Source organism: Anas platyrhynchos, chromosome 4, assembly GCF_047663525.1.
Source record: "Anas platyrhynchos isolate ZD024472 breed Pekin duck chromosome 4, IASCAAS_PekinDuck_T2T, whole genome shotgun sequence".
NCBI lineage: Eukaryota > Metazoa > Chordata > Aves > Anseriformes > Anatidae > Anas > Anas platyrhynchos.
The window spans coordinates 45,777,771-45,792,232 of NC_092590.1; the positions used below are offsets into that span (position 1 = coordinate 45,777,771).

The 14,462-nt window shown below is 36.6% G+C and overlaps 1 long non-coding RNA gene across 1 annotated transcript in view; it reads left to right on the forward strand.

Annotated features, from left to right (window-relative positions):
- Positions 1-8,673, forward strand: part of LOC113839597 (uncharacterized) — a 156,824-nt gene extending 148,151 nt beyond the window's left edge. The window contains exon 4 of the long non-coding RNA XR_011809144.1: positions 8,357-8,673. This is a non-coding gene — a long non-coding RNA (uncharacterized lncRNA). The remainder of the gene's footprint in view (positions 1-8,356) is intronic.
- Positions 8,674-14,462: the final 5,789 nt, after the last annotated feature.

The window sequence follows — 14,462 nt, forward strand, 5'->3', positions numbered from 1 at the left end:
TGAAAGAGTGATGGAAAGACCCATTTTAGTTATGTATTTTTTGGCATGGGAGCACTGAGAGTACATAATCTGTATAAATGTTAGCTTTCTAAATAAACATAACCTCTGATTGCATGAAAGCAGGGAATAAAGTTGAAACTTGTTCCCTCCATTAAGCAACCCTTCAAGACTTTCAGTGCTTGTTTTGTTCTAAACAGACATAAATCTTGACAAACAATAACAAACAAATGGCAACAATAACAATGGAGCTAACACAGCTACCACAGGCTCTTCACCTTGTTCCTGTCCACAAACACAGATGTATTTTTGTCTGCTATAGAACCTAGACTTCAACATGCACTAAGAGCATGGTGAGGTCCATGGGCACGTACCCGTGTAGCTATTTCATGTTGATGTGATGTGGTGTGTGCCAAATATTGCTGTGCCACCAAGCAGTACTGTGGACAGAGTTGAATTTCATCCGTCACTATTTGTGCTTTTTTTTTGTCGTTGTTTGTTTTGTTTTGTTTTGTTTTGTTTTTGATGATATAAACTTCCCACTCTGGTTCCAAAGGTTGTACACTTTTGGCAAAAAAACAGCTGCCAACAGTAGTCACTGTTCAGTAGTTTGTCCAGTTTTGACTCATCTCAAAATTGCAATAATCTAAGCAGGAATTCTGCTACTTCCCATTGCTATTGTGATTCACCATGATGTCACTGATGTGTAAGGGGTGTTTTGAGTGTAAATAGGATTCCCTGAGCATTCTGCTTGTGTGCTTAATATAGTCTAGAAATAAAAGAGGAAAACATAAAATTGATCCACCTAAAGCAATTATAAAAAATGAGTCTCCTAATTATTAATGTACAGAGTGTTTTTGAAAGAGATGAAAAAAATTAATGTTGTTCTGAATATCACACTTAAAATCCAGTTTATCCTACCCATGTGTTAAGGATGGCAAAACACTGTGGATGAAAAGGCGCATAGGTAGGCAACACTTTTCAGTATTCAAACACGGCTTAACTGTGGGATCTGGTCCACTTCTTCCCTCTGCATTCTTAATGCACAGAGGCGACCTTGCAAAACACATGCCAATATATCTAGGGCAAAGTTTCTCATTTTAACCAGCTTTATAAAATTAAGTAAATCAGAATGAATTCAGTACTTTCACCAGGCAAAGTGTAACTAGCTGATAAAATACACCCTACATCAAGAATAACGTCAGGGTGGCAGAAGACATGATTTCTGTGCACCCAACAATAGAGACATGCTTCTTTTGGAGAAGTAGGATATTTCATTTTTAGTGTAGATGGGTTTTATGTAACTCTTCAGTTTGTCTGAAACAAAGATACAATATATGGCTATTTACTTAAAAAGCACTAAAATGATTTACTGCTTGCCAAATAATGCTAAAACAACACAGATTTACACTTAACATTTTAAAATGACTTTTTTTTTTGGCCTAGGATGCAAACAGTTGCTGAAGCATAAATATTAGCTGAAGAGCACACATTAATTTGCCTATAAAGACATGAGAGTGAAGGCAGGGAACCTAAGTTTGAGGATTCCAAACTGCCTATCAATGGTAAGCATCGTACTCCAAATAGAATAAAAGAAAATACACCTTGTTTATTTTAAAATCCTTGCAAATGACTACAGTAAAGTTTCTGTCCCTTCAGCATGATTGACATGCAAAAATCTGTTTATGTTCTGGCACAAGTATAGCCTGATGAAGTTATCCCTTTAGTGGTCACAGGAGGTCATCTTTTATATCTTCACTCCTTTGTAAGTAAGCACTTATGTAGCTCTCCTCCCACTTTTTTGTCTACACCAGATTTCATACTTTATTAACTATTTGGTAGCTTTGATTGTGCTGTGCCTGTTTTTGTTGACTGACATACAGGCTTTGCTGAAGCGTGTCTTGATCAGCAACTGTGAAAGAAGGGACGAGGCAAGGACAGAACATGACCCATGCTCTCTTCTTGTCACGCAGAAGACGTACAGAAAGAAAAGGATAAGGATTAGCAGATAGAGCCTGTTGCTCTGCTCCCATTCAGCACAGAGCCAGCAATGCTGTGGAGCATGCTGAACACTGGTTTTAGCTCTACCAAGCCATAATCCCCACCTAATTCTTCCTAGCAGAAGCAACACTTGCCCATCTCTGTCTCAGCCAACAGACAGAGAGGCCCTTTGTACAGGAGTGCTGCACAATCTTCTCTTTCCTCCAAAACAGGATAACAGCCCATGTCTCTGAGCTTTGCTTATTCCCATAAACTCACTCAGGGCTGTTAAGAAAGGTAAAATAACACAGAGTAAAGTATGCCTTCACTGAACATCTGAAACACTGCAGTCAGACAATTGAAAGCTAAAGTCAATGGAAAGCAATACAGTACCATTCATTTGGTAAACAAAGCACTTCTGTATTACTTGAATTCCCCAAAAACTGCAATGCATGCAAGTTCCCACCACCTGAATGTCATTTCAATTGCCACCTGGTCTTATTATAAATTAGAACATGGAATACTCAGCTATCTTGATAGCATTCCTTGACTTTTCCTGTTTTGAAAAATCACTTGAATATATGAAATGCCAAAAATCTCTAAAGGCATTTTTAACATCTCAGAAACTATTCTGAGACTCTTCTCAGCATGGAAAACTGCATGCATATCATTAATAAAACATGATTAAACATCATTTTCTCTGAATTAAGTCATATTTTTTTCTTTTTTTTTATTTTTTTTCTTTTTTTTTTTTGAAGTAGAAAAGATATTTAAATGAAAAAACTCCATTCTGTATATGACTTGAAAGTTCAAAATTGCCCTGGAGACCTTGGTTTCAGCCAAAGCAGATGCTGTAATAAAATTACATATACAAATACTTTAACAGGTTGTTCCAGTATCCTAAAACTAGAATCCTATTTATTGGAAACTCCCTACCTTTGGCAATTCTCATCAGTTGCCACTCAATTTTCTGCAGGCACGGTGTTCATTTCATAGAAGCTCTGAAAGAGTTTGTGAATTTTTTGTATTGTCTTCCAATAGCCCCTAAACTAAACAGCAGTCATAAATCCATCCTTTATCCTTGTTTAGTTATTAAATGTTTCTGTTGGATCTGTTTCCGAGACATTTGAACTTTTCAGATGCAGCTTTAGTCATTTGTAACATGTGCTAAGTTAATTGCATACACTTTTTTATTAAGGGATTTCAATAAACCTGAAGGTATGATGGTATTGCAACACTGTAAGCACCCAAAATCCTATTTAAAACTACCAAACTTTTCTTACACAACTCAGGAGCACTTCCTGGCATTCGGGGTGCTTGGACCATGACTGGATCTTGTTTAGAAACTGAAGTATATTTAAAGAATATATTTTATGCATTGTGTCTTTTGATTTTATAGATAAAAATATGTAGAATATAGGCTATAGCATCACAATATACAACATAAAATATAATAATATATACAGAAAGAATGTTTAATCTGGCAACACCTGGACGATTTTATTTACCACTGAAAGTCTAAGTCTAGTGCTACAGGAAGAATTTTTCCCCTAGCTTATTTTGTCTAACCAAACTGGCAGAATTTATTGTGGTATAGACCAGTCTAGCTGAAGCTATGCTAGAGGAGCTCACCTCCCTGTTCCAGTGGACATGGAGTAGAAACACTTTCAAAAGGAAAATTAGTCCTTGGTGTCCCAAGTCTTTCACTGATAAAACCAAGTGTGGGCTTTGAACTAATGAACCTATAGGAAGATCCTGGTTGAATTTTGCCTTGTACATCTGCAATGAGATTTTCCACAAGAACTCTGTCAAATTTGTAAAATCCTAAGGTCAAACCCTGAGTTTCTGAGCTCCCAAACCAGAAGACTAGTGAAAGGCAGTGAAAACCCTTTCCCAGGGAGATCAGGTCTAAAAACAGTCAACAAGCCAGGTGGCTTAACATTTGTGTTCATCTTTTTGATTCAGTGAACCTATAATTTAAATTATATTATTTTATTTTACAGGGACTTCAGTAGGTCATCTAGGTATTTAGGCCAATTTCAAAAAGTTAATAGCTGTGTGGTATTTCAATGTTAAAATCTCAGAATGTCTATAATGTTTTCCTTCATGCCATTATTTCTCCCTGACAGGTACAGGGAGGTTTTGACACTGTTAATATAACATAGGGTGTTAATCTTATAATCGCCCTGTCAGCACTTTGTGTCAGGGTGTTAATGACCACCTTTCAGCCACTCAGAGTTGCCTGCCAATAAAAATAGTACCGGCACCTATCCAACCAGCAGCTATTCAGCTACTTTGCTTTTTCCCCAAAGAATAAATAGAAAATTTCACTAGCCATGTGGCTATAAAGACACTCCTCTCTTCTTACACATTTCCTTTTCCTTCTTTTTACCCGCTGGCAGAAAAAACAACTTTGACACTGTGCCTTTTTAATGCATTTTGCATGCTTTATTTTAAAATGTACAAATTATTTCTCAAGTTTTAAATAAACATAACACCTTGGACAGGATAAAAGCCAATTTTTTAACAGCAAGAAGCATGCTTATTTGCCACAGTTCTTTGCTATATAAATATACAACCAAAAGACAAATGCTGTATATTTCTGTAATTTCTCTATGGTTGGGATGAGCCTGTATTTCTGTGTCTGCACAGGAGAGAAGCTTTTCCAGCTTCCTGGCAGAGGGAATTGCACAATTCCAGATGACTTACTTTATATGCCTAGAGGAATTTTATTACACAAATAACAAAGGGAGACAAAGAGAGGAAGAGGGAGAGTACACATTCAGAATAATAAACAAAGAATAATAAACATCTCTGCAATTGTCCACGGATTCCAGATGTGGCTCCATCCCTCTGCAAGTCCTGGCTGTGACTTCTTTGGACTTCTTAGGCTGCCTTAGACCCCTTGGAAAATGTCACCCTCAAATCTGCTGAGCCTCCTGGGATCCTCAGGAGCTTTTATGCACAGTGACACTGTAATTCCTATAACATAATGTGCTTACTTGCTTCCTGAAAGACACAAACAAAATCCATTGAAAATGAATTGGTCTGTGATATTACAGCTCACACCAGCAGCTTTCTGTTTCATTGCTCTCAGCTGAGTTCCTTCAAGAAGCCAATTGCCTTAAAGCTGTGGGCCTTGTGGCCTGTTGTAGTCTGATGGTGAATTTTCTCCCCATTCTGTTTACCATATATCTTCCCTCATTGGTATTCAGGGCTATAATCACAAATCCCATGCATGATTAATTTAAATCAAATTACAGGTTAACTTGCAATAAGTTGTGAGAGGACAACTAGCAAAAGAAAAGCACTATCAGAGCTATGTTGAAATCACATCTTGCAGACAGTTTGCTGTTCTTACTGCTTTTTTTTTTTTTTTTTTTTTTTAACTTAAATTCTTATAAGCTTCTTTTAATCAAGTAATCAAGTGATGTGGCTAATTGGCCAGGGATGCTTCCAGCCTCATGTACTATACATCTGGATTTTATATGCATTGTATTTTCCCAACTGAAAAGAAGCAGAAGTACTACACAACTAATTAGAAGTCAGTCCCAAAAAAGTAACATTTTGTTCCTGGAGAAAAATTTGTTTCTCATGTGGGATTTTAATGCAGACCATTAAAAAAAAAAAAAAAAAAAAAAGTAGCAAAGCCTAAACAATCATCAGTTTTCATGTCATACAAAGCCAAAGATGCAGTCAAAATTATTTCCATATTAAAACAAACAGAATTTACTTAATCTTTGCATGCTATATTTTATTGTAAGCATGAATGCTGGAATTCCTATTACCTTGGATACACAAAAACATTTAGTATATCAATAGATAAGAACTTGTGTGTTTGTGTTTGGTTTTTTTGTTTGTTTGTTTTTCTGCCTTCCACAGTATTTAATGTGCTTTGCAATAGTAAAATGAATGTGAAAGGTCAGAGACTCAAAATAAACCAAGATCCAAGATCTGCTTTGTCTTGCTTACTACAATCAGCTATAAATATGGAAAAATACTTTCATTATAATTTTGCAAATGAAATAATGGAATTGGATTCTAAATGTAAGGGGATATAAGAAGATCCATCATTCAAGAAAAACACAATCAGCCAAGCACACTCTGCTGAGATTATCACTTGATGCAAGTCACAGTGGCCCCTGGAAGGTGGGCTACCAGTCCCTTTAAATAGTTAGCTATCATCCTGCCTATCATGTTTCACGTCTCCAAAATTACTCGTTAGTGTTATTCTAAATATTTATGTAATCACAGTTAAACCAAAGGAAAGGCACTTTTGTACATAATATTATTTCAAAGTGCATGCATCAGCAGCACTAAGTCATGATTTAGTTCATTTGTTTGCAGCTTTTGTAGCTTCTGTCATTAAATTTCTGACTCGAACAATTTTACTGAAGAAAGAGGCTTCTCATTCTTCTTCAATCCTGATTATTGGCCTTGATTACCTGAACAGAAACAGATAACAGATGCATCTGAGCTTCCAACTGTAACCCTATCATGTGTGGAACAGTGCAAGATTGCATTCACCACGAGTTCTTGTATATCTCCTCTTGCAGTGTGATCCAAAAATTTTTCCACCACTTCACAACTATTTTGTTGTGATAATTCATAGTGGGCAAAGTCCAGGCTTATTTATCTCAGTAGCATTCCTCTACTTAGATAAAGCGTAGCTGAGTGAAAACAATGTATTTAAAGCCTTCAGGGCACTGGAGGTCTATCACCATTTAAACTGAGTGACTAGTTTATCCCATGCTCTGTTTCTCTTATTTTACCTCTTACTGGGGAGTTATAAAAATACCTGTACTTGGCAGAAGGGAGGAATTTCACCGTCTTCAACAAGAACACTGAGTCAGTTGTTTGGTTGATGAACGTATAGAAATGGGGTCAGGGACTGTGGGAGAAAGTGACAGGGAATAGCCCTTCCACCTGCAAAGCCCAGTGCTCTATGAATTGGTCACTTCGCCCAGGTCTGCCTGGCAGGCAATGTTCACATCCCAGTCATTAGCTGTGCAGGGATTTCAGAGTTTCACGTGTCGGTAAGGCTGAGCAGGTCACTACAGTTCAAAACAAAGAGGTCCAGGACTCCTATCCAAACAGCTGTGGTTCATATTTGAATTTTAGCCTTCTGGATGGTGAAAACCTCAGACCTTGTGTTCCCCAAGGAAGTCTTGCATAACCTTTGGTCTCAGTTAGTGGAGCAGAGACAGTAAAAGGTCCAGACTGCAGCTGACTTTGGAACACAGAAAGTATATGGTCAAGCGTCTCTCAGATATGTGTGCATATAGCTCATGTTAACAGTAATGGGACTAACGTGCATTATGAGGGTCAGCTATAACCACAAAGTAAGCAAATTAGGAGAAGCCAAGAACAATCAGACTTTGTTATATTTTAGAACTTTGCCAAAACAATATCTATTCTAAAATTATTTTATAGGTTAAGAAAATCTGTCCATCTGCAGTGGGATTTCATCTTCCAGCAGAACTTGGTTATTTACCAGCTTTTCAGTAGTTCAGTTCTGATAAGCGAAGCAAGTCTCCAAGAACTTTTGTGCAAAAAGGAAGCAGCTGTTTACAGAGATGAGACACTATGGTTGAGGAAGCCTCCTGGGAACATTGTGACAGGCACAGTACTTACAAACTGCAGAGATGTGAGAAGGAGGGAATGATGTTTAATTTTGTGATCGCTTCTGCCTGGTGGGAAAGTGGTTTTGTAAGAGTGGGAAATTCATATGAATCTGATTTGATAGTTGGAGGCCAGAAGTTCTTTATTGACAGCCTGGGTGGTGCTAACACAAATGTACCCCTTTGCACTTCACTGCTGACTTACAGAGAGTGTTTCTAGGGAAGAGACATTCAACCTCCTTGTTTTTAAACTCTGGGTTGTCTCTGAGTCTTCAGTAAGAAATTATTTTGAAGGGATTTCCTTTGAGATATTGATGTATTGTCAGCAAAATTTGGATGGAAACCACTAACACAATTTCCACAAACTACCATTCAATATAGCCATCAGCTGTATTCAGTTGCCACCAGTCTGTTTGCCCAAATTGCCTACATGGAGGGCTGTGTTCCTCACGGTTAGCTGAGGGATTCAGCCATGAGCTGAATTAGCCAGAGATTAACAGACACTGCATGGTAATTTCCCTGATGGATCTATAAAAGACATAGCCAGACCTTCAGCTATACCTCAAGCCATTCAGTCTCCTACTGTCATTCCCCAAAGAGATCGTCAGTATCAGCGTAAGAAACACAGGGGCAAGAGCAGAATTTGTGTTCTTGACTGAGCTATTGCTATGAGACCTGTAGGCTAGAGGAATCTATTTCATGTAGGACTTTGTTGGATGACTGGGGAATAAGAAAGTTGTTTCCCATCTCTTTGGCAGAAAGGTGCTGTAAAGACGTAGATATAAAGAGGAAGATGTGCGTGCTTTATCTCCATTGGTGTTTGGAGTGGGATGAAGCAGAAGATAGGAGCAGCTTCAACAGGTATTCGCAGTATCTCTGGGAAAATGGAAAGCCTAACTATAGTTATCATTGGATTAAACACTACAGATGGTTCTTGGTAGTTTCTTTTTCCCTGAATATAACAAGTTTTTGTTTTTTATTGTTGTTTGTTTGTTTGTTTGGTCACTAGTACGCTACCAAAAGCAAATCAGAAAGCCAATAAAAACTGTGACCTGCTCATCTTAGACAGGGGTTGGCTGGCTTTGCTTGTGGTACAGCCTCCATCTGTTTGTCCATTTAATAAAGAACATGCAATTCCCTTAAAAAAATTAATGTCTTTATTTGAATGAAAAGCCCCTGGAGGAGGTGATTTAAAACAAAGCAGTACCTAGCATTAAGGATGCTGAAACACCTCAAATAAACAGCCGTTTGGCTAGCTTATGTATGTATACACACAAACATACACATATATCTCTAGGTTTTCAACTCCCCTCTCAGCTCTTTCCAGGGTCCCACACTCCACTCCTTCCATCTGCATGAGCTCTAGACACCACTACTTGTGTCACACATTCTGTAGGGAACAGTATTTTTTCCCTGCAAGTCTTTATTATTGTTGGTGCTGAGATAATACTTAGCTTTTCCAAATAAAACATAGGCTCTACAGAGCTAAACAACTAATACAGACAGCTAGTGGGGTAAAGGTCCTGTCTCAAAAATCTTTAAATATCGCTGAGATTGTTGTTTATGATTTTTGTTCAGAATATGCCAGAATGTGTGGTGGCTGAGGATGAAACAGTAATAAGGAATGTAAGCTCATTAATTTAAAAGTATTTATCATAATAATTTATACTTTTGATCTCAAGTCCCTAGGGACTACCCCACCGTTCCTAATCTGTATTTAGTGTATACTACAAGGTTTTTCCACATTCAGAGCTCTACCAGATTTTTCCAACAAGGTAGCTCATCCCTGGGAGACCAGCACCCGTTAGAGATTGGTGACAAAGTTATAACCTGCTTAAATGCTTTGTGATCATTCTTACAATCAAGACCATCAGTCGCAGAAGAAATTTCTTAAATGAATCAATGTGTCTAATATTTTTCTGAAAAGTAATAGTTAAGGAAATTAGTCAGAAAGCAACTTCACTTGTAGGGGACTTAAACTGTTGCAGGTATTCACAGCAAACGTTACTGGACATGTCCTTGGTCTTCCTCTTGAAGGTTTTTTTAATGGATTTGTTTCTTTAAAGAGAGAATGTAGCCTTTTGAGACCATGACTTGAAGAAGTAGGACCTATTTCCAGCTTTGTCAAGCACTGTGATCATGGTCAGTCATTCCCTTTTCTTTCCACTCCCCTGTTCTTCTGTGTTACTGGTGTGGTCATGCCTATGAAGCACATCCTAAAAAGGTAATACTTCTAATTTTTCAGCAAGTTGGAAGAACTCCTGTTTGTTTGTTTGTTTGTTTGTTTGTTTGTTTTTTCCCCCGTAATCACTTTGTTATCTGTTAGTGATCACTCAAATCATGTTCTCATTTGAGGCTGGTCATGGATATTATTGCTTTTGGCATTAATAAATGGTTTTCCGAACAGCACGTTTAAATAGGGAAACAGTTCTTTCTTCCATGACAATGAGAGCAGAAGGTAACTTACTTAAATGTTTGTGAATATTTATATTCTATTCAATTTTGCTACATGATTTGTCACATACTTTTACTGTATATACACTCTCTTTTGGCTATGGTACCTTTCATGTTATACCTCTAAAACTGCTTCTGTTTGTTGAATTTTTCAACACTTGATTTTCATTACTTACCATTTTATGAAAAATCAATAAACACAAAACTTCTCACTCATTGTCAGAATGCCAAAATTTATTATAATTAAATATTTATTCAATATATAACAACTTTTTTCCACTTAATCCAAAATTATCCATCACTGTAGAACAGTAGCTTCCTAGACAGTGAAAGAACAAACCAAATTTTATTTCTGCAGAAAAAGAAACTTCATACCTATAAACAATCAGAAGTGTTGGCTCCTCAAATCCTCAGATTATCCCATTCTGAGCTTGCTCAGTGTCTTAGTGTCACACGGAATTTTGACAAAAACATCTACATGTATAAAGTAAAACAAAACACAAAAAAATGCACTATCATAGTAATTTCTAAATGCTACTTTCAAAGACATTGATGCATGCTTTAAATTTTCAGCTCCTGAGTTGTACCAATGATTAACTGGTATATTGAAGGATTTGAAAACTTCACCTGGAGCAGAGAAGCAGGTCAATTTGTTGAAAAGAATGGCTTTGGAAAAACTGAATGCTTCTACAGAGGAGATTTGTAAATAGGTTCCTGCCTTGTTTCCTTTCATCATTTACAAACAAGATTACTTTCCAGATGCAGCTAAACTGATTACTGCTTTTAGTTTGTGTGACTAACAGAGGGGAAATTATCACTTACCATGAACTGAAAAGCATTGGAAAAATAATGATGGCTCTATTATCCTAAAAAAGTATAAAAACTGGTCCGAGAAGACTACTAATTTAAGATCAACCACTCGCATTCATAATGGTATTTTTCTGTTTATTATATTTATATAAACATTCACTGTTTATTTGTCAGACTTCAGTTGGCACTTCTCGTACATCCTAAAATTCCATTGACTTCAATGGGTATATAGCCAGCTCAGGCCTAATGTTTTGAATTACTCATTGTGTATTTATTTCGATCTGAATGAAAGTCTGGTAGTATACCTCCCAGTCTAAGCATCAGGCAACTCTTTAATATTTACATTGGAAATAGAAATCCTTAATCAAATGAGAAATTCTGAAAAGATTAGGCTACGTTGGAAGTTCTGGTCTTAGTTACAAAATAATTCATCAATTCACTCCAGTTTTGAAGCTAATATAAAAATATAACAATATAACTTGAGGTCTGAATCAAAGCAAGTAGCCCAAAGTTAGTAGTGTTTTTTTTCCTTCCTATAATCTCTGCCAATCCCAGTGAGGCATGTTTATAACAAACTTTTACAAATTATATGCTAACATAAACCCAAGGTAAATCCTTGTCTGGAAAAAAAAAGTTCTTGGACTACTGGCAGAAGTCTTCTAAAGTATAACTCAGAAAATTGTATGACTTGAAATAGAGTCATTTCAAGGCTAATTTGGGTTGCTATGTCTTCAACACACAGCTGAGAAATCTGTGATTGCTGGTCAGATTAGGTTTCTGGCTATTTTTTAATACGTTTATATTTTATGAAACAGCCCTTGGAAATACTGTTAAAGCTGAGTCGAGGATTAAGCTTATTCACTTCTCTTATTTCTTTCAGTCTTCATTGCAGGAGAAAGACACTCAAGGACAATTTTCTTTTTTTTTTTTAATCTGATTTCACTTATCACAATGAGTTTCACCTGCAATTCATTATCTGTATGGATCCCCGCTCATGCTCGTGCAAAATGGTAAATTATTATTTTCTTGGTTTCTTCCAAGATGTATGGTAAGTGATTATTTAGGGCATGTTTTATTTTCCTGGATTTACACTCCAAACTATACAGTTTTTCAAGACAAAATCTGTGTCTAGAAGTTCTGTATCAACAATACTGTAAATAGGCATAGAAATTAAACCTCTTCATTTGTCTTTTCTGCTTGTTGTTTACCAAACACTGAGGCATGAGTTAATATAGACCGTGCCTGGTGCTTTCTGTGACTTTTCACAAACTCATTCAGTTTTAGCCTCAGAGAAGCAGTAGCAGTCTCATGTTTCTTGGTAGAAGTTGGGTTAGATCATTATGATTCAATCATTTTATAACATTTATGAATCATGTGGTCTGCAAAAGTGTATCACATAAATAAGAGACTAACTCCAGTCCCAAGCTTTCACAACAGTCACAGAGAGGAGCACTGAAATCCATGGCTATGGGTAAAGGAGTCCCTGCAGCTGATGTAGAGCTAGCTCAAAAATCATTTTTTTTAACTTTATTCTAAAAAATCATCATTTTTAACATGTTATTCTAAAGGACATTTGAGTTGAAAGCACATCAAAGGTCTCTGAGGCTGGTGCCCTGTGTCAGATACTACTACATCACAAAAATCCTTTCATGAGCTAATCAAGCTTCAAAGCAAATGCAATTAATTTTTTCATCTGGCTGCAGCAGTTCTTGACTGGCGGGCATATCTTTGAAAACTGTCATCATCTTCTGCCATTAGATAAGTTTATAACATTTTTAAAATCTGTGTTGTCATCAAACCCCACCACTTCTCCACTGGTGGTTTTCAGAGAAAAGTACCACCAAGAATAAAATTTTTATTGTGGAAATATTACTCTTACTCCTCTACAAGAGATGATCATAGCAAGGCCTTTCGAGTAAATTTCTAAAACATTTCAAAACACTGAGTTGGAAAGAACTTCCATATTTATTGTTGCTTGGAAGCCTTCCTGCAGCGTCTTCTCTGGCCTTTCAGTCACCCTAACAAAAAACATGAGCATGTGAATGCAAAACGTGATATATCCCTGACAATTTTCATGCTCTGTCTCTCTTCACAGCTAGGACATTTAAGAAATTAAAAAAATAAAACAAAGTACTTGACATTTATTGAAGGGAAGAGGTTATGGAATTATGTCAAACAGAACACTAGGAGAATAAAGCCTGCCAGTAAGTTTAACTCTTTCTACAGTTTTATTGCTCATCATAATTATTAACATCTTTAGTTAGAACACCATTTGGATATCATTAAAATAAATGCATACGATCTTGGATTGTCCTTAAGATTTTTTTAGACATGCTTTTTTTGTCACTCAGCTCACTAATGGATCATTTTTATGATAGAATACTAAGGTATGTACATTAAACAGATTAGCAATGTCCAATGTCCCGTTGAGCTAGAAATAAAATTGCACAGATTTATTGTTATATTGCAAAGGACTTGAAATAAATGCTCATGAAGAAAACTGCATCTTCATTTAACAAAAACTTTGCAGTGCATTCTTAATACACTACATTCACGTTATGAACCTGGGCCTTCTGGAACTGAAGTCAATCTCAGTTGGAACTTTGCCTTTAGTTGGGTTGCAACACCCTCTCCATATATTTCTATGTCCCACGTAGCAACAAGAGGAGGAGACAGGGAATCAAACTGAAAAGAAGTCTCAGACCATTTGAAAGTAATTTGTTCTCTGCCTGCTAAATAATCTGAGACAGTGATTTAAATTAATCCACTTTGTCACTGAAGCAGGGTAGAAGCACTTGGTAGGATATATAACAAAACTAAACTGTTGAAAACGTAACCACCAGATAAAAAGTAGGAATGAAAAATTTGAGACAATAGTTTCTTAAATTGCTCCTCTAGATACACTAAAGGATATCCGATTGCATACTCACCATGGCTCTTGCAGTTCTAGCTAATTACTTCTTCCAAAGCCAAGAGCTTAGGTTTTTTTTTTCATATCACTTTTCTAGAAGTACTAATTCATCTCAAATTGATTTCATCCTTAATGTAGCCAGATAACTAAATGACTTCCTCGCACAGTTTGCCAAACAGTCTTCCAAAGCACACAAAGTCTCTCTGAATTATAGATAAGGCTACTTAGCTAACAATACATTTCGGCACATATTACAAATATGGTCCCAAAGGATCATTTTTGTTATGGAACACAACACAGTCATGATTAATAAATCGCATCTTTATATAGCGTAGTTTGAAGACAATGGCAACTGAGCAAAATAAAAAAGTTAACAAAAGACAATATTCTTCCCACTGCTTACATGGGAAAAGGAATTTGAAGAAAGAACTTTTGCTTCTTCCTCTAAAGAATAACACCAGGAAATCTATGTGGTAGGATCTTTGCAATCTTTTTCAGTTTCCTTCCTCCATAAATATTTCCTCCCATAGTGGGTATGTGGGAGAAAGATCAAGTTGGAATAACTCTCTTGAACATCCTTTGTGCAGGAGTGCTACTTGCTTTTGGGGGTTGGGTTTCTTTCATTTTTTTGCTTTGATTTTTTTTTTAAGTTCAATGCAAAAGTGAGATGACTGAGCAGATTCAATGAG